The following is a 21,127-nucleotide window of genomic DNA, read 5'->3' as shown; positions in this document are numbered from 1 at the left end:
TATATAGAATTCCTCTTTACTTCCTATACTGGAGAATCAACAACAAGTCACAGGAAATTTTTCCAAAGTGAAGGGAATAGCAAGTTTTCACCAGGACTTTTGTCCCCATTTGAGGTGAACATTTCCTGCACCTCATGCTGTAAAATGTTGTCTTTTCGCACACTTTCTGGTACAGTGGGAACCTGGATAAATAAAAGGGTGGGAAAAAAAAGAAAAATATATAAGGGTGGAGTCTCCCTAGCAGGGACATAACATAATAATAATAAAAAATAAAAAGTTAAATGAGCTGCAATTTTCTTATACCAAATTTGTTCACAATCCTAATTGTTTTGCCAGCTGCTCTATTTGATTTGAACCAGTGCAGATTTTATTGGTAGTGGAAGTAGTTGCACTTTAAGGCCTTGTTCACGTGGGTGGGGAGTTTACCACCCCTCTAAAACGTAATCCACAATGGATTGCTTTTCCAGTGGCAGTTAAGCGGCACTTTGCAGGTGTTCAGGAGGTGATTCTGTTCCCTCCTTAATGCCTGATCCACAACCGTCCATTTGACAAGTGGTCCCGCTTGCCAATAGTGACATGGTGATTTTATTTTTGTCACAAAGGAAAATTTTAATGCACCTGAAAGGCCACCATGTTTTTACCCCTCATGTTAATGAAGCCCTAATGTGTCACTACTAAAATCTATAAAAACAAATACTATAAAAGTGTATAGAGGACACCCACATACATATGATTAGTCAGCTGCTTGAGCACCCCAGGAAACCTGAAACCCGTCCCCCCTTTCATATCCAGTATTGGTTCTTTGGAGTGCCGGACAGCTTCAATGACCAATGATTAACTGCATAAGGTCAGTAATTGAAATTTGAAGGTGCCTAAGAAGAGGGTGGGGCAAACATGGAACAGAAGAAAAGAAGAAAGCAAGATAATCATGGTGGCACTATTGTATATTACGAACAGGGAAAACCAGCCATCTGTCAAGTTTCTGCTGTTAGGACACAGCCCATGCCAACAGTGGAAAACACTTTACATAGTATGCAACAGCAGTGAAGTCTCATAATTTGAGGCTAGCATAGCCGAAACAAAGAGGAACAGATATAATCCCCAGATATATCCGATCTACAGAAGAATACATGCTGGTACTGATATTGGCTAAATTTAGTTTCCCAGTGAGAAAGAATTCAATATAAAAGTTGAACTTCCTCAATGATTGCCACAAACTAATGTGCCTGAACAGGTCAGCAATAGCGGAGGAAGAAAGACAAGGACTTACACTATGTGGCCACATCAAGTTAGGTCTGCTACAGAAATCCAAAACTATTCAAAGTGTTTAGGAATAAAGATGCCAGTATTCGGGTAGACTACTGCCCAATGACCTGGCAAAAATTTTACAAGGGTTTATTTTAAGGAAAACCAGTTCTTTGCTGATGTTCCCTACAGGTCCACCACCCCAAATCAGTAACCTCTTTGGGGAAAGACAGAAAGAATTCTAGATACTTTGCTGCAGACCAACTGTGTTCCTAAACAAAACATGGTTCCAGGTTTGTTACACTACTGAGAACCTGAAGAAGAGGAATCATTTGCCTGCTCATTGGACAATAATTCAGCAAAATTGTACTGCTGTCCAATAAGCATGCATTATGCAATGAGTAAAGGGGAAGCTTCAAAACTGAAATAAAAAAAAAAACACGGGGTCCTCTGTCTTGCTTGGCTGTGTAACAAACTCTCAAGTTTATGCCTCAAAAGTCATCTCACTTTAGAAGCTTCAGACTGTATTAGATGTGGTTATTACATAGGAATTGAACTTTAGAATCTGTGGCCAAAAAAAGAAAGAGGGCAAATACATCAGTATTGCCTGTGGTGTCCCTTCAGTTGATCTTTTCCACATTACTTGTGCACCATGCTTTGTTCTGCACTTGTATCTCTGTGTGGAAAAAGCCTCCTTGGTATAGGCAGGGTTGTGCTTCCTTGTGTCAAGTCTCCAGCAAGTAGAACTGAACAGCACAGTTGTGACTTCACCAAATTTTACTCTGAATCAGGCAGTTGTGCCTTAGAGATATCATACTGCAGATATACAGATATGAAGTTACAGAACAGGAGCACCTAAGCACACTTAAATACCTCGAAGTACGCAGCTAAAATTTTTATTCCTCTCTTTTTTTCAGGAATTATAGACAAAACATTTCAGGGTACTGCCTATGCATAAATTAACATTTCAAAATGTTCCCTATAATATAGGCAATCTTTACTTTTTTACTTCAGTTCCACTCAAATCTCATAATGTACGTTCAGATTCATAGTCATAATTTCGTCTAATTTCCACCACCCCAGCAATTTTATTTTGCATGCATATTTTTCGTACAACGTACATAAAAAGTTCCTTACCATACTGGAATAGGTGCAGATACTTAGGTCATGGTAATAGTTTTGGTCCTTACCCCCTTGCTTACTGTCTGCCAGTTTATTACTTGCCTCCCTTACTGCCACTCAGAGCAGAATTAAGGATAACCCATGCATTCACAAGTCATGGTCCTGTAATATGATGTAATAGGACCAAACCCAAGGGAAGCATGAGGAGTGCCACTGTGCAATTCTGGAGTGCAGCATGTATCTACACCCATCCTCTTGCTTGAAAAGTGAGTGGAGCCAGTCTGGAACAGTAGTTCAGTCAGAGTTAGGAGATAACCAGTTACCATTATCAATAGATAACACAATAGTGTCACAGGTATGGTCTGGAGTGGGAGAGGAACAATTTACGAATTTAAAAGTGACTATCATAAAAAAATATATATGGGGCTGCCATTAAACTGACCACTGCACAGCTCGCCCAGCCCAAGTGGTTAGCAGGTAAAAGCAGCCTCAGCTGGATTCATCCAAGTCATGCTCCCAACATGTTTCGCCCCCCGAAACATGTTGGCAGCATGGCTTGGATAAATGCAGCTGAGGCTGCTTTTACCTCCTAACTGGGGCTGAGCAAGGTTTACAGCGATCGGGGGTATCTCTTCCGGTTTCTACAGCACGCTTTGGATCTTGACAAACCTTTCCCAGTCTGCAACCCTCACTAGTCAGCAGCATCCAATTCATTGAACCTTGTTAGCCTGCGCAGGGGCCTCTAAGGATTTATCATGGGTCACAGAAGCCGTCTTTAAAGTTTTCCTTCTGCAAATGCTAGATTCCTGGCTGTGTCACACATTTAAGTCATAAGAATGCTGTAAACGAGCGTCAGAACCACTTATCCTATACTTGTTCCAGGTCAGCAACTCAGACAGCAATATAGTCAAAGCATCAGAATGGCAGCCAGGGAACTAGCATTCTTTAAAGGAGAATTCAATAATGGCAGCCACCATTAATCCTAGATACAAGAAAAACATTCCTGAGATATTGGTATTTCCCAGTAAGAGGTAGGCTATTTCTTGGTATTGTTACTTTGTTTTCATTAATCTCTCATGGCAGTGGCCCTTTAAATCTGTAATTAGTGGCTCAACTGTATGGGATGTAAACGTGAGCTGGACTAATGCAGATCTTAGCGGTGTGATAGAAACATATATCACCACGAGGTAATCGGACAATCAACTTGTTTTTATCGATTGACAGTTTCCACTTATCTCTCTGCCCAAATAGGAGAACGTCCAACAATGTTTGACAAAAGATAAAAAAAAAAAAAGCCTGCACTTAGCACACAATTGATCTAGCACTGTCAGCGATGACAATTTAATCACCGCTTATGAGCAATTCTTGGATAATGTTGTGGAAGGCGTATTAGCCTTTTTCAAAGAGTTTACCCTAAAAACGCTTTAAGAAAATAAATATGCTTTTCATTTATGAAAATGTCATCAATGTTGGTTAAGAACAAGAAATTGCAAGCCAATAGTGTCTAAAATGTCAAAAGTAGGCAGTTAAAAGCTCCACTCCACTTGACTGAGAGCAGGGGATGTCTACACAACCAACCAGTTGCTGTCATCAATACTTTCAATCCCATACCGGTCTCTGATCCTAGATCACCCCAAGTCTTGAGCACAGCAGCTTGGTAGTGACTGCCAGGAGATGTATTTCTCAGTACACTGGCACACTGGTACCCATCAAGCATTAAAACATGTCATTTTTTGCAGGACGTTTTTGGTGGCCATTTTTTTCCCCATGTAAAAATGATAAAAGTGTAACTTGGGTTATTAGAAAAGCTGATCATGCTGGAGCAAAAAATGTTTTTTCCCCATATCGGAAGTCTGGGAGATTTGCATCTGATGCCATAAAAAGGAACCTGTGCTGTGCCATACAACTACTCGCCCCAGTCTGCATAGACTTGCCTTCCCTTCGTGTCATACTCACATGGAAGTGCTACCCTGAGTAAAGATGGCCATACAACAATAGAATTTGTTTGTTTTTGTGGTTGTAAGGCAGCCGATACATTAAAAGAGAAGTTGCAGATTTTTTTCCCCATAGTTATCTAGGTGGATGCAGCATCACTCGAATGCTGCATCTGTCCCCTGCCAGCTCTAAGACTGAGAACGGAGCGATCAAAGACCACTGATTGCTCAGTTCTAAGTGCTCTGTCAGCAGAGAGCTGGTAACTGTCATCCAGGATCGGCTGAGTGACATCAGCCAACAGCGGACTTTAGCCTGCTGTCGGCTGAAAACAGGACACAGGAGGAGTACAGAACAAACTGCAGTCCTGTGTTCCACAGAAGGACAACCAAACAAGCTTTGGCTGTACTTCCTCTTTGAGCATTTATTTCCCGATTCGAGGTGAATGGGGGGAATTACTCCTGCTGTCCTATTGTATTCTGATGGCGGGAAGCCTACAATGATCAGTGCCGCTGGCTACAGTCAATGGCACTGATCAGGAAATACCCAACAGGCTGGTTGTACAGGAGTTGATCAATAAGCAAGAAAAATCCTCTCTTGTATTAAAAGAGGTATAGACTCCAGAGAGAGAGAGATATCATATTACCCCGGTACAAATCATTAGTAAGACCTCATCTAGAATATGCAGTTCAGTTTTGGGCACCAATTCACAAAAAGAACATTGGGGAACTGGAGAAAGTACAGAGAAGGGCAACCAAATTATAAGAGGCATGGAGGAGATCAGCTATGAGGAAAGATTAGAGGAACTGAATTTATTCTCTCTCTCTTGAGAGGAGGCAGGGATGTTCAACTCATAAATCGCCAGACGCCTGGGACATGCATTTCTGGGCGCCGGGCAGGTAGGATTTCTTTTTTCACCTTTAGCCCTGCTGCTGGCAAGCAGCGGGCTCATCTGTCAGGTGGAAGCATTCGGGTGGCAGCCCTGCCGCTGATTGCTTCCATACAGCCCACTACAGAGCCAGCCTCCGCCCGCTGTCTCTGCTTGCCCATCTGCAGGACCAGTCAGTGGCTGCCGGTGGGTATCCGCTCCCAGCCCCTTCTTGTCCTGACCCGGAAGTGATGTCACTTCCAGGTCCCCGTTGAGGCCGGGAAAGAATGTACTGCATTACATTCAGTGGAGCACAGGGGAGACATGCAGAGTCTTTTAGACCCTGGATGTCTCAAAAAAAGAGAACCGGTCACCAAAAATCATCACAAAAAAATTTTTTTTTCATTAAAGACACCCAAGCATATAACCCCCCCAATTTTTCAAGGCCCCCCACCCCTACATGTACAAATGTAAAAGCATGCGCTGGGCACCTATGCATGAAAACGATGATTGCAATACATGTTACATATTGTTGCGCACGCCAGAGGGAGAGCAATAATTCTAGCACCAGGCCTCCTCTGTACCGCTTCACAGCCGGTGAAGGTGCACATTTGGATAATATCACAACATATCATTGGTGGATTGCACACAAATTGTTTGTTTACATCATTAGAAGGAGTGTGTAGTCACAGATTGAATATGGACATTTTTTGTTGCAATAGTGATATTGTATTTAGAAATTGTTTTGGCTAGTATTTCGGTTTTGATATTACTCAATTTTGATTGCCAGTGGAGCGCAACACTTTTGTATTTTTTACTGAAATTTAGTTTCCTAGACCTTTGTGATAATATAGTGTGACATAAAAAATTGGAACTACCACTATTTTATTCTCTAGGGTCTCTGATTTCAGAAAATATACCATGTTTTGGAGTTTTGTGTAATCTTCAGGCCTAAAACGATTTATAAAATGTGTGAAAAAAAAAAATGCAAAAAACGGCTTTGGCAGCGAAAGGGATAAAGGATAAGCCTGACATTTCCCTTACCAGTGCTCATTACACTGCAAGGTCTCTCCTCTCCCTGCTAGGCCCCGGGTGCGGTGCTGGAGACAGGCAGGGGGGAGGAGGAGATAAACAGTGTAATGTTAAATGTTTAAGTCGCCATAAAGCCCCTTTAGTTTATATAAAGACCCATACATTACATAAAGCAGATTTAAATATGGTTTTGGTTATAATTTTTTTTTTTTTTTTTTTTTTTTTAATCAGGACAAGTAGATTGGGACACAGATTTCAAAAATGTCCACACCCCTGAGAGGAGAGGGGATGTGTGATCACCATGTATAAATACATAGGTGGTCCATACAGTGAACTCGGTGTAGAATTATTCACCCTAACCGCTTGTCTGTAGTTCTATAGTAGAAGGGCTCCGCAAAAAATCACATACATACATACATATTACACACACACTTCCAGGTAGGGGGTCCCGGCCAGAGATTCCCCACCAGAACTCCGTGATCATGGGGAAAGATCTGTGTGTAAACACCACAGGTCTCCCTCCTGTCAGCAAGGACATGCTGCTTTGTATCGCTCTGCAAAGCAGAGAGATACAAAGCAGCATGTGTCTGTTGTAAAACGGCACACAGCACATAATGTGAAACACACACAGCACATAGATAACCCTTTGATTGCTCCAGATGTTGACCCCTTCCTGCCCAGTGTCATTAGTACAGTGTCAGTGCTTTTTATTAGCACTGATCACAATATTAGTGTCACTGGGGATGTCAGTGGCAGTTAGTCAGTTCCCCCCCAGTGTCAGAATGCACACCACAGTCCCGCTATAAGTCGCTGATCGCCGCCATTACTAGTATATAAAGAAAAAAAAATTCAAGATTATATATACACTGCCATTTGTAGACGCTCTAACTTTCATGTAAATCAATTAATTTACACGTATTGGGACATGTAGCAGTATACATTTTGACCTAAATTTGACAAAATTTTATTTTTTTAATTTTTTCATTGGATAGGTTTTATAACAAAAAGTAAAAAACATTGTTTTTTTATTTCCAAAACCGTCTGTTTTTTCTGTTTATAGCGTAAAAAATAAAAAAACTTAGAGGTGATCAAATACACCAAAAGAAAGCTCTATTTGTGGGAAAAAAGGATATTAACTTCATTTATGTACAGTATTGCATGACTGCGCAACTGTCAGTTAAAGTAACGCATCACCGTATCGCAAAAGATGGACTGTCAGGAAGGGGGGTAAATCCTCAGGAGTGCAAGTGGTTACAGTGGTAGTAAAGGTGGAAAAAACAAACACACAAACAAACCCTGCAAGGTAAAAAAGGCATAATGTGCTAGTATACATTGCATAATTGCAAATTATGAAAGACTTACCTGACAACAAAGCCCTCCAGCGGCACGCTGTCACCACTGCAGAGGCTTCCATCTTCACATTGTCTTCCTCCGGGTTCGCAGGTTGTGGCCGCTTAAATGGCTGAGCCACGATGTCACTCGATGTGCCACGGAGTCATGGCGTGGCACAGAGCTCTGAAGGAACGGCACAGGTATGTAGTTTCTTCAGAGGTGCATGCTCCGGTCACGTCACCAGCTGCTGCTCCCTAGAGTATCTCCTAAACTGTGAACGTTTAGGAGATATTAATTTTACCTACAGGTAAGTATTATCATAAGCTTACCTGTAGGTAAAAATCAAGATTGAGAGTTTTCTACCACTTTAAAGGTCATCGCAGAGGACGAGGAGGCGGGAAAGAGATTTAACCTCCAAACACAGAAAGGCTTCTTCACAGTGAGAGCTGTGAAAATAATAGACTCCCTCAAGAGTTGGTTCTGGCCAGCTCAGTAGATTGCTTAAAAAAAAGGCCTGGATTGTTTCTTAGATACACATAATATAACTGGATATTAACATTTATAGGTAAAGTTGATCCAGGGAATATCAGATTGCCTCTCGGGGGATCAGGAAGGATTTTTTCCCCTGCAGGAACAAACTGGATCATGCTTTGGTGGTTTTTTTGCCTTCCTCTGGATCAACTGTGGTTATGGATAATGTATATGGAGATTTTCTATTTGTGTCTGCCTTTTTTTAATCTTTTGGTTGAACTGGATGGACTTTTTTTTCAACCAGATTAACTATGTAACTATGAAGGACATGCCAACAGTACTATGTCCCAGCCAGCAGATCAGTTCCACCAGGCCCAGGTCAAGGCATATTTCAATGGGTAAGTTCTATAGCTTGAAGAGCTGAAGTGTAAGTGATGCTGTGTGTCTGCACCAAGCATGGTGTTGCCCTTTCATGTCTGGTTTAGGGCAGGCTGTACATGTCCATTCTCCTCATGTGTGCTTACAAAGCATGGAGTTGGGGCATTGACAGAGCTTTGGCTAAGCTTGTACTTGAATATAGGTGGCGTTAATCCTGTTCTTATAGAATGTGCTTCATTGAAAATGACAACACCGGTTAAGCCACTTGGGCTTTACAGTATCAGGAAGAGTTCACTTCTACCCAGCAGTAAGTTAGAAATCTTCTGTTATTCCGACTGGTTCAATCTTGTAGCAGATGCTGCCTGGTTGCTGTGGGGCACTTTGTTACCCATTTGTTAAACTAGCATTTTCTAATATGCAATATATATCTATCTATCTATCTATCTCTCAACTCACACATTGCATTCATAAAGTATTCAGACCCCTTCACTTTTGTTCAATTTTATGTTCCCCACAATGACCAAAGTGTAAAAAAGGTTTCTAGAAATGTTTGCACATATAAAAAAGGAAAAAATGAAATATGATATTGGCATAAGTATTCAGACCCTTTGCATTAACACTTAGCTCAGGTGCCTCCCATTTTTCTAGATGATTGCAGAGATGTTTCTACACCTTTACTGGAGTCCTCCTGTGGTAAATTAAATTGAGTGGACATAATTTGGAATGGCATACACCTCTATAAAAGGCTGCACAGTTGGCAATGCATACTGTATTAGAGCAACAGCCATGAGGTCAAAGGAACTGCTTGCAGAGCTCAAAGACAAGATTATTGCAAGGCACAGATCTGGGGAAGGCTACAAAAACCATCTGCTGCACTGAAGGTTCCCAGGAGCACAGTGGCCTCCATAATCCCCTAATGGAGATGTTTGCCATAATCAAGACTCCTGCAAGAGCTGGCCACCCGGCCAAACTGCCCAATAAGGAAGAAGGGCCTTAGTAAGAGAGGTGACCAAAAACCTGATTGTCGCTCTGACTGAGCTCCAGAGATCCTGTGTGAAGTTGGGACAAGGTTCCAGAAGGACAACCATCACTGCACCCTTCCACCAATTTGGGCTCTCTGGCACAGTGGCTAAACAGACGTCTGTCCTCTTGTGTGCAAAACACATGAAAGCCCAGTTAGAGCTTGCACAAAAGTCAGACAAAGAACTCTCAGACTGTGGGGAGCAAGATTCTCCGGTCTGATGAAACCAAGATTGACCTGTTTGGCCACAATAATTCTCAGTTATGTACTGAGTAAAGGTTCTAAATACATAAGTATATGTGATATTTCAGTTTTTTTATTTTTAATAAATTCACAGACATTTCTAAAATTCTGTTTTCACTTTGCCATTATGGGGTACTGAATGTAGATTAAATGAGGAAAAAAAACAAATAAATTTAAAACATCTGTAGTATCAGGCTGCAAAATAACAAAATTGAAAAACTTAAGGGGGTCTGAATACTTTCTGAATGCAATATATATGTACAAACTGTATGAAAAAAAATATGTCAAAAGCTTACTAAGAGGGGACATTGTTGGTGCCGCTTAGCTGGTGCCTCTGTGACTGAAGTTGCCAATTTATTTGTGGTGTTACGAGGTACTGTATCAAAAGGTTATGACGGCATATACAGTTTCTGAGAAAACGTCATCTGATAAGCATAAGGGCGGTTGACATAGTCAACTGACAAAGAGAAAAGGGAAAAAAAAAAAAAAAAGGGATTGGGCAGGATTGTGATTCGGAATAATAAACTACTGTAAAAGTGACTGCAGAGTTCAATCTAATGCAGGCCCTAGACAGTTTGTTTATCAGACGCATTTGCGGCGGAAACACGAAACATCGGTCGTTCTGCTGCCACCAATGATTACAAAAATCGGCCAATTTTCGTAAATTTTCCACCATTGCCCCACTAACGGTGTGAATATCGGCCGATTATTCTTTCAGACGAAAATTCAGCTGATAAATGAACCGCCTATGACCTGCACTAGTCTTGTGAAGACCAAGATTCAGCTCTGTAGTCACTTTTGCAGCAGAAAAGATATCCAAGATCGATTACTAAATATGTTAGGACTGATGTACTGTAGGTTCATGCACAGCACTGGAAAAATACAAGATAAACAAGATAAGCAGCACAGTGGCTAAATGGTTAGCACTTCCACCTGGCAGTACTAGGGTCGCTGGTTCAAATCCCGACCACGGCACCACCTGCCTGGAGTTTGCATGTTCTCCCTGTGCCTGCGTGGGTTTCTCCGTTTTCCTCCCACTCTCCAAAGACATGCTGGTAGGTTAATTGGCTCCTGTCTAAATTGGCCCTAGTATGTGTATGTATGGATGTGAGTTAGGAACCTTAGATTGTACGCCCCTTGAGGGTTAGGGACTGATGTGAATGTACAATATATATGTAAAGTGCTGCGTAAATTGATGGCGCTATATAAGTACCTGAAATAAATACCCTGTTTCCCCGAAAATAAGACAGTGTCTTATATTAACTTTTGCTCCCAAAGATGCGCTAGGTCTTATTTTCAGGGGATGTCTTATTTTTTCCATGAAGAAGAATACGGTACACATTTATTGTTAAATGAAAATAAAGAAAATTACCATTTTAGTAACCCCTTTTGATCCTCCGGTGTCATTTTGATTGTCCCATCTGCTGATCCTTCTGTGTCATTTTAAGTGATCCCCCTCCCCCCACCCGTGCCACTGAACACCTTCACCAGACATGCCCCCACCCCTTTATCAGACATTTCCCCCCTGGGGCCTGCCTGGGGACTGTCACTGGGTTGGCTGGGGCCTGGACCTGGGCTGGAGCAGAGTCTGCCACTGACTTAGAACCTTCAGTCATCATGAGGGCGGTGTCACCAGAGACAGACCAGCACTCACCACCTTCACCGCGTCCCGTCCGTTTTGATCCTCCTGTTCTTCTACACGCATCTCTCTCCCGCTCACTCCGACCTCCGCCTCCACACAGCAGTGACGTCACTGGTTGCTAGACGCCAGTCGGGGCGGCCCTAGCAACCAGTTTACGGTAAATTAATTTTCAGTACGAGACAGAGCCTAGGGGGGCCTTATTTTCGGGGGGATGCCTTATATTTCACCCAGAAGGAAACCTGTAAGTAGGTCTTATTTTCGGGGAAACACGGTAAGATAAACAAAAGCAATGAGCTATGAAGATTGGATGACTTGCCTTAATTGACCAAGGAAATGGCTACAAACCTTTCACTAGGTATACACCAAAATGCAACTTTGTGAAAATACAACAATATTAACTACCTGCCGACCGCAGATAGCCGAATGATGGCTGCACTGCGGCCGGCCAGTTCTGGGTGGACTTCATATGACGTCCTCCCAGAACGCGCTCTCCTGCGCGCCCCAGGGGGCGCGCACCCGGCGATCTCCGTGATCGCTGTGTCCTACGGACACAGCTGATCACGTGATGTGGTAAAAGGCCAGTCACAGCGGCCTTTTACCACGTGATCAGCGGTGTCCAATGACACGCTGATCACAGGGAAATGCAAGTGCCGGTTCTCGGGTGCACTTTCCTCACGCTGTCAGATCGTGAGGAAAGTACTGCCGAGAACCGGCAGTTGTCAGAGCGGGGATTGGCACTGATCATCAGTGCCCTGATGATCGGTGCCCAGCAGTGCCACCCGCAAGTTCCGCCCACCTGTGCCCAGCAGTGCGCCCACTAGCTCCGCCCACCTGTGCCCAGCAGATCACCCACCTGTGCCCAGCAGTGCACCCACCTGTGCCACTCTGCAGTGTCACACACCTGTGCCCAGAAGTGCCACCTACCTGTGCCCAGAAGTGCCACCCACCTGTGCCCACCCACCAGTGCCCGCCCACCAGTGCCGCCCACCAGTGCCGCCCACCAGTGCCGCCCACCAGTGCCCAGGGGTTGTGCCAGTCAGTGCCGCCAGTCAGTGCCCAGCAGTGATGCCAGTCAGTGCCGTCTATCAGTACCCATCATCAGTGTCACCTATCAGTGCCGCCTATCAGTGCTGCATATTAGTGCCGCCTATCCGTGACACCTCATTAGTGCTATCTATCAGTGCCGCCTATCCGTGCCACCTCATTAGTACTGCCTATCAGTGCCGCCTATCAGTGCCCATCAGTGCTGCCTCATCAACGCACATCAGTGAAGGAGAAAAAATACCTGTTTGAAAAATTTTATAATAGAAACAAAGAAACTTTTTTTTTTTTCAAATTTTTTGCACTTTTTTTATTTATAGCGCAAAAAGTAAAGCGCCCAGTGCCGATTAAATACCACCAAAAGAAAGCTCTATTTGTGAGAAAAAAAATGATCAAAATTTCATATGGGTACAATGTTGCATGACCGCGCAATTGTCAAAGTGCGGCAGCGCTGAAAGCTGAAAATTGGCCTGGTAAATAAGGGGGTATAAGTGCCTGGTAGGCAAGTGGTTAATCAAGAGCCAATCACCAAATTGTCCTTTTCAGGCCATCTCTGCCCACTTGTTTCAAAGAAAGTTCAGTTTCAATACATAAAATTACCCTTGCAGGAGTTTTTTAGCACTTGTCTACCAATGCTACAAAACAGAACTCTAAAATGCTTTAATCAGCCTTCTATTTTACTCTAGCAGGGCTGGTGTTCTGGTCCTTTCCCATAGACTTCTCAAGCACTGTGCATACCCCTGACTGCTCCCTTGGAGTCAAATAGGCTTCACATGTGGAGCCCTGAACACTAGTCAGCCCTCCAATCATAAGAGCTGTGTACAATCAGTGGGTGCTGGTCACCACCAAAATGTAGACCCACGGTTGGAAGCTTTATCCTGCCCAATACTCTGAAAAGCTTTGATCTCCAGGACCAGATTTTCTACACCAACAATAACCCTGAAGACCCTCAACTCTTCCCCTTTACACCTGCAAAACTGATTACTACACCTCTTGTTCTGGCACAGCCATGTCACATTAGCAACTGGGGTGTGGGGCATATTTAAAAATAAACAAATATTAGTGTAGTTAAAAAAACAAACAAACAAACAAAAAAAAAAACCCAACATGCACACAATCTACAGAGAAGACAAGTGGAATTGTCAACACAGACAGACATGAGTGTGGTAGGCATTTAAAGGAGAAAAAAAAAAAAAAAAAAAATTCAAAAAAGGGGGAGGAGCCCTTTATAAATGCACACCAACATGATAAAATAAAAACATGATAAAATAAAAAATCAAAAAAAAAAAAATTCATAAAACTTAATTGGCAGCTTCAAAATTCTCTGAAAATGAAGCCAGCCATGAGTGGTTTGCATTTACTTTGTAAGTTGGTGATAATAACACACTATTGCAATAAAATCTAAAGTTCCGAGGGTTTCAATTATTGCTTCTTCCATGGCTGCATGCTCAGCTTTCATTCAATCGGTGGTCATTCGGGCGGCAATTTCAAGGCAATTTGAAGAGTATTGTGGCTTATATAGATCTGCAGTGTTGTGCGAGGACATTGTGCTGGTACATTGCTGTCTATTTTGCTTTGCACAAAAGTTAATGGAGGTTATACACAGTGATCGCTTATAACTAGACAGAAAACGTGCTGAAAACTTTTAGGGCCATTAAGACTATTGTGTTTGGTACAAAGCTTAGAATAATTTGTTGCGATTCTATTCATGACACATCAGGCTCCGATCACATCTAGGAGTTTGGTATCACAGGCCCAATATGTTCTGCAAAACTGATAAAATTGCACCATGCTTGTTCAGGCACCATTCATTTTCAATGGCACCTAAATGCAGGTGCGATTAGGTCACGGTACAAAACGCTTAGATGTGAATGGAGCCCAAGCGTGAAAGGTCCCTTCAGGAAACCTGTCGTAGCAGAAAAATGAAGACTGCTCTGCTGACTTTTCTGTCCACACAAATGCTAATTATCTGGATGTCTTGCTAACCATCTTGTTTTAATTTTTACATCATTCACCCAGAACCAGTATTCAGATAAGGACTTCTGCCTTTCAAATTGTTGAACCAGTGAGTCAGCACAATGGCCAGGCAACTATTAGTTTTAGCCATCATAGCTGGTATCCTTAGTAATGGCCGATAGACAAATGTAGAGACACACTCAAGGTGTCTTGGCACTGGAGATTACTGGGTAGGTGCCTCTAAAATAAATAGGCTGCAATGTACATTCAGTGTAGGACCAAAATTTTGTTCAGCACATGTGATTACCGATTTCCAGATATATTCACTATATGGTTCAGCAATATATGTACAACTCTCTCTGTGATTGAATACAAAACCAGCTCCAAAAAGATATGGTTTAACCCATTTGGTGTAGAGGAACTTGAGTGTCCTACACAGAGCCCTGACTTCAACCCTACTGAACACCTTTGGAATGAACTGCAATGGTGGTTATGAGCCAGATCTTCTCATCCAACATCAGTACCTGACCTCACAAATGATCTTTTGACTGAATGGACAGACACACTCCAAAATCTTTAGAAAAATCTTTGCAGAAAAGTAGATATTTTAAAACAGTAAATTGAGGACCAACACCATAATGATGCCCATGGTTTTGATATAGGATGTCCAGCAACCTCATAAAAAGGTGTGATGGTCAGGTGTCCACAAATGTTGGTGATCCAAAGCTCCTAGATCCTAGTCCATCTTGGGGTTGAGTGAAGTGGTTAGGTTACTACATACAATAGGAGTATGGAGAACAAGCGAGAGAGAGAAAAAGAGAAAGAAAGTTGACTTACTTTGAAGAAGGCTGAGAGCAATAGAAGGTACTTTTTGAGTTAAGAATACATATTTTAATACTTTTTTTTTTTTTTTTTTTTAAACCAGAGCTTAGTGTCACTTCAAAGTGGTTGTAAAGGCTCAAGGTTTTTTACCTTCATGCATTCTATGCATGAAGGTAAAAAACCTGTGTGCAGCAACTCCCCAACCCCCCTAATACCTGAGTCCGATCTTGATCCAGCAATGTGCACAAGAGCCTTAGCTCTCTGGGGACTCCCCCCTTATCATTGGCTCAGATGCTGCAGCTGTCAATCACAGCCAGTGAGCCAATGAGGAGAGAGAGGGGCAAAGGCCCACCTGCCAAGAAGCTGCATATATGCGTACCACCGACAAGAAGTGTCTAAAGAGGACGCTTTGTGGAAACTGTTGTATCGCTTTAGCTGGAGAGAGGAAAAAGGGAGATAGAACTCCTTATTCCTGCACCCCGGTACTGAGTAGGCAGTTGACCCTTTGAAGTGTGGTGGAGTACCACTTCTACAGTAGACTTGGTCTTCGGACATGGGGGGGGGGGGGGGTGTATTTTAGTTTGTGCCAAAAAGGTACCCCTCTTTTTTTTTATCTCAGAAGGATAAGGAGGATGGAAGTCTTCTCCAGTCATGCCAGGTCAAGGAGGTCATTGCTACCAGACACCTTCTAGTAATTATAAACCAGAGAATGGTTGCGGCATGGTGAAGAATGCTGTTTGCTGCTCACTTTTCTTCGACGTGAATACTGGCCAGGTTGCTGTGACAGAAAGAAGTCACTGAAGTTGCCTGACCTACATTTCATATACATTTGCTCCCAAAATCCATGAGAGGCCTTGAGCTGCTGCCCAGTCCACACACATAGTATGCCTTTCCCGATAACATTGACTGAATGAACTGCACCACTGACTTTACCTGTGAAGTTTATTTAATTTCATGACACTACCAGACACCCAATAAAACATTGCCATAAACACCCATGTGTAGATATCAAACATTTCCTACAGGAACTGCACAGTTTTTACAACCAGGACAATAGGTTAATGACTGTCCTGAAATAAACCCTCAGGACTATTTTTACTATGAGCCAAGAAACTAATCTACAATAATAAATAAGAATAATTAACAGTAAGATACAGTAGAAGATGTGCGCACAGCATGAAAGGCTCTTGTGTCAAAAGTGTTTAAAGAGACCTTGCCACCAACTTAACAGTATTGCAGGTCAAAGCACAGAAAAATCAAGTACTTTAAATGATTGTTGCAAGGTTTTCTTTCCATACCTTTTTTTTTCATCCACCTGCAATGTGCCTTTGGACGTTTTAGAAAATGTGGCCACTCCAGGAGGAGTCAATTCCCTGGTACAGCTCCTCTCCCTCCTTGCACATCATAGCACTACTCTTTCTGTGCTGGCTAAGCTCCTTCCTCCCTCCCCTCCTTACATAACCTTTTATGTAGCTACCAAGGAGAACGAACATTATAAAAGCAGAGCTTGACAAATCCCAGGCATCAGGTTTCCACGGCAACCAGAAGCCTCATCTTGGTACCTTGGCCCCCGCCAGCCCATCCACCGCTAGCAGGGCTGCCATCAGAGGATGGCAGCCAATACACAAGTAGGGGGCCCGAATGTTCCAAGGGGCCCGAACAGTGGTCCTCAGCCAGCGCTGTCTTTAACACCAGGGGGAGAAAAAAAAAGAAGAAAAAGGAAGAAGGAGATCACAGAGGGTGCAACCTACCATGTGACCCCTCCCACCCATGACTGCATTGCACCCCGGGCACCTGCATCTCCCTTGTCCCTGTCCTGCATTCAGTGGGATCTGCTAAGCAAATCGGATATGTGGGAGCTGGTGAAAGACCAGCTATCACTTGTAAACACAGAAGCTGGACTTCTGTGCTTACCAGTGATAGTGTTGAGCAGGTAGCAGAAGACCTGAGTCAGAGGTGGCGAAATGGAGTTCCAAGTTCTAGTTGAAAAAAAAGCATAAAATTTATATATACACATACACACACTGCACATTAAACTCCTGGGATATTGATCTGGTCAGTTAAGTAGCAGAAGGGGTTGTTAATCAGTTTCAGCTGCTTTGGTGTTAATGAAATTAACAACAGGTGCACTAGATGGGTACAATGGTACGACCCCAAAACAGGAATGGTTTTACAGGTGGAGGCCACTGACATTTTTTTCCCCTACTCATCCTGACTGTTTTTCACTAGTTTTGCATTTGGCTAGACTCAGTGTCACTACTGGTAGCATGAGGCGATACCTGGACCCTACAGAGGTTACGCAGGAAGTCCAACTCCTCCAATACGTGTCATTGCCAGAAGGTTTTCTGTGCTGAGGGACACACAGACCTCTACAGACTAGCCATTAGGTATCCAGATAAAATCCTTGGACCCATTGTCAAACCCTACGCTGGTGCAGTGGATCCTGGGTTCCTCCTGGTGCACGAAAATGCCTGTCTTCATGTGGCAAGAGTATGTAGGCAGTTCCTGGAGGATGAAGGAATTGATACCATTGAATGGCCCCCACGCTCACCTGACCTAAATCCAATAGAACACCTCTGGGATATCATGCTTCGGTCCATCTGACGCTGCCAGGATGCACCTCAGACTGTCCAGGAGCTCAGTGATGCCCTGGTCCAGATCTGGGAGGAAACACCCCAGGACACCATCTGTGGTCTCTTTAGGAGCATGCATACAAGTACGTGGGGGCCATACAAACTACTGAGTACCATTTTGAGTTGTTGAAATTAAAATTTAGCAAAATGGACTAGCCTGCTGCATCATTTTTTCACTTATCACTTTGATTTTTGGGGTGTCTTTGAATACAGTCCTGTGTAGGTTGATAATTTTCAATCCCATCAAGCGATGGGGCATCCTTATGTTCCTAACACATTACCCAGTCCATATCAGTATAGATATCCAGCAGGAGATTTTTTCCCCATCGAGATCTGTTTTCAAAGTGTTCCTTTAATTTTTTTGAGCAGTGTATATACACTATATTGCCAAAGGTATTGGGACGCCTGCCTTTACACACACATGAACTTTAATGGCTTTTAGGGATGTGTCTATGGGATTGTTTGATCATTCTTCCAGAAGAGCATTTGTGAGCTCGGCACTTATGTCGGGTGAGAAGGCCTGGCTCGCAGTCTCCACTCGAATTCATCCCAAAGGTGTTCTATCGGGTTGAGGTCAGGACTCTGTGCAGCCCAGTCAAGTTCCTCCACCCCAAACTCGCTCATCCATGTCTTTATGGACTTAGATTTTGTGCACTGGTGCGCAGTCATGTTGGGACAAGAAGGGACCATCTCCAAACTGTTCCCACAAAGTTGGGAGCATGAAATTGTCCAAAATGTCTTGGTATGCTGACGCCTTAAGATTTCCCTTTACTGGAACTAAAGGGCCAAGCCCAACCCCTGAAAAACAACCCCACACCATAATCCCCACTCCACCAAACTTTACACTTGGCACAATGCAGTCAGGCAAGTAACATTCTCATGGCAACCACCAACCCAGACATGTTCATCAGATTGCCAGACAGAGAAGTGTGATTCGTCACTCCAAAGAACATGTTTCCACTGCTCTAGAGTGCAGAGGCGGCGTGCTTTACACCACTACATCTGAGGCTTTGCATTGCACTTGGTGGTGTAAGGCTTGGATGCAGCTGCTCGGCCATAGAAACCCATTCCATGAAGCTCTCTACGCACGGTTGTTGTGCTAATCTGAAGACCACATGAAGTTTGGAGGTCTTTGGTTATTGACTCTGCAGACAGTTGGTGACTTCTGCGCACTGTGCGCTTCAGCATGCGCTGACCCCGCTCTGTCATGTGACGTGGCCTACCACTTGGTGGCTGAGTTGCTGTTGTTTCCAGTTGCTTCCACTTTGTTATAATCCCACTAACAGTTGGCCGTGGAATATTTAGTAGCCAGGAAATGTCACAGATAGACTTATTGCACAGGTGACAACCTATCACGGGACCACGCTTGGAGTCACTGAGCTCCTGAGAGCGACCCATTCTTTCACAAATGTTTGTAGAAGCAGTCTGCATGCCTAGGTGCTTGATTTTATACACCAATGGCCATGGAGGTGATTGGATCACCTGAATCCAATGATTTGCGGGAGTGTCCCAATACTTTTGGCAATATAGTGCATACATTATATATATAAATAACATTACTACATTACAGGGACAATTTAGAGTAAAAAAAAAAAAAAAAAAAAAAGTTTGTAGATTTTGAGCAAGTTGGGGCTTGTAGTATCAGCAGGGAGGCCACAGGTCACCCATGCATGATTCAGACGAATTATAATAGCAAGCTCATCATTTATTTCTGCTTAGTACAGTGCAGCGGGAGACACTATTATCAAAAGTGCTGCATTAATCATATCTGGAGATAAAAAGAGGAACTAGGATGTGACTTACAGGAAAAGTACATGTCACCGTCAGCTAAAAGGTCTTCCTGACCTTTAAAACAGACCAAAGCATTAATTTCAAAATTGTTCTCATAAAATTACACGTGCAGCTAAAGTATTGTATGTGTGTGTGTTATTTACCTGTAAAGCCCGCCCTTGTTTGGACAGCTGAAAGCCCTGAGATTGCTGCTGGATGCTGACATCTTGCATTTATTTATTACAGATCAGTAAGCAACTGCAGTAAAGTCAAAGCTGATCACAATAGATACTGAATATACAGTGCAACATTGGTATCAGATCATCAAGTATCATATTATACAGTGAGGAACAGAAGTATTTGAACACCCTGCGATTTTGCAAGTTCTCCCACTTAGAAATCATGGAGGGGTCTGAAATTCACATTGTAGGTGCATTCCCACTCTGAGAGACAGAATTTAAAAAAAAAAAAATTCAAGAAATCACATTGTATGATTTTTAAAGAATTTATTTGTCTTACACTGCTGAACATAAGTATTTGAACATCTAAGAAACAGCAAGAATTCTGGCTCTCAAAGACCTGTTACTGTGCCTTTAAAAAGGCCACCTCTACTCCACTCATTAATTCAATTTAGTAGCACCTGTCTGAGCTCTTTAAAGACACCTGTCCACCCCACAGTCAGTCAGACGCCAACTACTACCATGGGCAAGACTAAAGAGCTGTCAAAAGACACCAGATACAAAATTGTGGACTTCCACAAGGTTGGAAAGGGCTATGGGGCAATTGACAATCAGCTTGGTGAAAACAGATCAACTGTTGGAGTAATTCTTAGAAAATGGAAGAGGCTAAAGACGACTGTCAGTCTCCCTCGGACTGGGGCTCCATGCAAGATCTCACCTTGTGGGGTATCACTGATAAGAAAGGTGAGGAATCAGCTCAGAACTACAAGGGAGGAGCTGGTCAATGACATGAAGAGAGCTGGGACCACAGTTTCAAAGGTCACTGTTGGTAGAACACTACTCCTGCAAAATCTCAAGGTGTTCAAATACTTCTGTTCCTCACTGTATGGCCAAACGTTTGTGGACACCCGATCACCACATCAATACAAGCTTGTTGGACATCCTATACCAAAACATTGGGTATTAATATGGAGGTGATCCCCTTCTGCGGTTCCAACAGCCAACACTCTCCTTGGAAGGCTTTCCACAAGACTTTAGAGTGTGTCTACTGGAATTTGTTCCCATTCAGCCAAAAGAACAATTGAGAGGTCAGGTACTGATCTTGGATGAGAAACCCTGGCTCTCAATTGATGTCTCAAATGATCCCAAAAACATTCAAGTAGGGTTGAAGTCAGAGCTCTGTGCAGGACGCTTGAGTTCCTCCACACCAAACTCATTAATCCATGTCGTAGGCTGCATTTACGCTTGAGCGTTTTGTAGCTTGAAGCTCCAAAACAGCTCAAACGAAAAAAATCAATTGTTTTCTATGGTGCCTGTTCATGTGATCAGGTGTGAACAGACACCATGAGAACAATTGATTTTTTTTTAAGTTTGAGCTTTTTTGGAGCTTCAAGCTACAAAACGTTCAAGTGTGAATGCAGCCTTAGAACTGGCTCTGAC

At 43.0% G+C, this 21,127-nt stretch overlaps 1 protein-coding gene across 2 annotated transcripts in view; it reads right to left on the bottom strand.

The window, feature by feature from the left end:
- LOC149446260 (NADP-dependent malic enzyme-like) overlaps positions 1 to 21,127 on the bottom strand; it is a 279,632-nt gene that overhangs the window by 217,956 nt on the left and 40,549 nt on the right. The gene's annotated exons all lie outside the window — the stretch shown is intronic.

Source organism: Staurois parvus, unplaced genomic scaffold, assembly GCF_062004578.1.
Source record: "Staurois parvus isolate SC_StPar_1 unplaced genomic scaffold, SC_StPar_1.0 ptg000693l, whole genome shotgun sequence".
NCBI lineage: Eukaryota > Metazoa > Chordata > Amphibia > Anura > Ranidae > Staurois > Staurois parvus.
This window is presented reverse-complemented; position numbering and strand designations above follow the sequence as displayed.